This window comes from Suricata suricatta, unplaced genomic scaffold (genome assembly GCF_006229205.1).
Source record: "Suricata suricatta isolate VVHF042 unplaced genomic scaffold, meerkat_22Aug2017_6uvM2_HiC HiC_scaffold_1089, whole genome shotgun sequence".
In the NCBI taxonomy this organism is placed as follows: Eukaryota; Metazoa; Chordata; class Mammalia; order Carnivora; family Herpestidae; genus Suricata; species Suricata suricatta.
This window is the reverse complement of record NW_021854768.1, coordinates 1-2,119: the sequence shown is the minus strand read 5'-3', so window position 1 is coordinate 2,119 and position 2,119 is coordinate 1. Positions and strand designations below refer to the sequence as shown.

General features: G+C 49.6%; 1 non-coding gene across 1 annotated transcript; it reads right to left on the bottom strand.

Moving 5' to 3' along the window:
* Positions 1–1,767: 1,767 nt before the first annotated feature.
* Positions 1,768–1,874, bottom strand: LOC115284583. The gene has a single exon (XR_003905277.1). It is a non-coding gene; the product is annotated as a U6 spliceosomal RNA (small nuclear RNA).
* Positions 1,875–2,119: the final 245 nt, after the last annotated feature.

The window sequence follows — 2,119 nt, the reverse complement described above, 5'->3', positions numbered from 1 at the left end:
CCACAATGAGCTCCATTACACCGGCCCTGTTGAAGCTATGCATTTCTGCAGCAGAAATACCACAAATCTTAAAATAGGAGCTCAAGCATGAGGCCTCAGGCAGGGAGAGAAAGCCTTTTGTGCCACTTAAGATGGGTAGTGCGGAAACTTCTGAAGGGATTTCAATACAATGTTAATCCCACTAACTAGGACACCAAGATTATGGTCAAATCTAACTGACTGTTTCCGTCGTTTGTTTGCAAAAATATTTGGCAGATCTTTAGGAAGAAGCCATGTTATGACCCCCTTGACCCTCATTGTTGTCAAGTATCTTCTTAAAGTGCCTGGCTCACCTTCCCTGACGAATAGGGGATGAGATTGGGACCTCCCGGTTATGGAGCAGCACCGAGGGCCCTGCCCCGCTGGACAACAGGAGCTTGGGTCCAGGATCCTGGAACTGTGTCCAGGGCACAGGGAGCTGACCTGGTCCTGAGGCCGGGAAGGTTTGTGGCATGGGGCTGTGTGGACCATGCAGAATTGACGTGTGCTAGCCTGGAGTGCCTTTTGTCTGAGGCCGTTGAGTGTTCGATGTACTAAACAGGTCCCTTGTTCTCTCTGATTGCAGGCTTGGTTTAAGAATAGGAGGGCCAGGATGAGACGAAATGTGAGGCTAACACTGCTGAGAAACACCGAACCAACCAACGTGCGCCGACTGTACTTCCTAACATTAGACTCATCAAACATCATTCTGTTGGACCAGCCTAGAATTCCGTCCTCGCACCGGAGCTGAATTGGAGATCGGTTCTGGTGCCCCTGACACCTGGGCTGCCCTCCTTGCCTCCGCCACGTTTTTTTTCTTTGAAGCTATAGTTTCAATAAAGAAATAAATTCTCCATGCCTCTGTCTTTGTGTTCCAAATGGGAGCAAGTATGGTGCACATGTAAATTGTGAAGGAAATGCCATTTATGCCGAAAGACAAGGAGGCCTCCTTTCATGAGGGAGCCTCCCTGAGTCACTGTGTGGAGGCCCCGCATGTCACAGAGGTTCCCCAAGTGCCCATGATGACCTGGCACCGACTTGTACGTTCTCTACCATCCCGCCCTCCCTCACCCCATCGTCATCCCCACCTTGTTCTTTTGGGGCCACAGATGCATGCAAAACGGGGTGGGGAGAGGCCCTAGTGAGAGCAGCATAGGTCCCAGAGATGAGCTCCATCCATGCCGAACTTGTCAGACTGCACTCTAGGGGACACCTCCTAAGAAGTTACTCACAGGGATTCATGGGAAGGTGCTCATTGAGCATGCCCACGGTACATCTCCAATTCTGGGCACTACTCCCCCTCGTGTGGAGGAGACTGTGGAGTAGAAGCCATGAGGGCCCGCAGCTTCTGCGGCAGCCAAAGAAGAATGAGAAGCGATTCCATCAAGGCCAGAAAGAGGGTCTTGTCCCTCTTGCCCCTCCCCCCACCAGCTGAGGAAAGCATATTCTCCATCCTTCCCCTGGTCAGAATCTCACGATCACGCCTTCAAAAGCATTTCATCACCTTCAACGCCCTTGAGAGCACCCCAATTCTTGCTGTCAAATACTAAAAGGGGACCTGTTGGTTTTCTGCGCTGCTCAGAGCAAGAGTAAGGAGAAGGTCTGAGTCATGTTCTAGAACAATCCTTCATTGTAAAGGAGCAGGGGTACCTTTCCCTTTGTTCGTGCTGTCTTTGTGTCCACATGGCAGTGTAGAAAAAAAACACAAGTAAGGGTTGGTGAAGTGAAGCAGCCAGGCCCACTTTTTAAAAAAATATGACACGATTCACAAATGGTCATGTCATCCTTGTGCAGAGGCCATGTTCATCTTCTCTGCATCTTTCCCATTTTAGTATATGCGCTGCCAGAGTGAACACAAGCCCACTTTTGAAAGCATTGGCTTTGTTTCTGAGGAATCTTTTCAAAGTGAGGCTCCTCAAAGGGAGCTCTGTGTGAAAAGTAATCAACGGTGGACACCAAGGTCCTGTAAAGGGATTGCACTAATTATAGACAAGGTGCCATGGTTACATCAGAATTTCCTCTTGTGGGAGTTTCTGTCTTAAATGCTAAGTTTCTCACTGCTTTAGGTCCCTTCAGAAGGACCGGGTCTGCGCCAATAAGC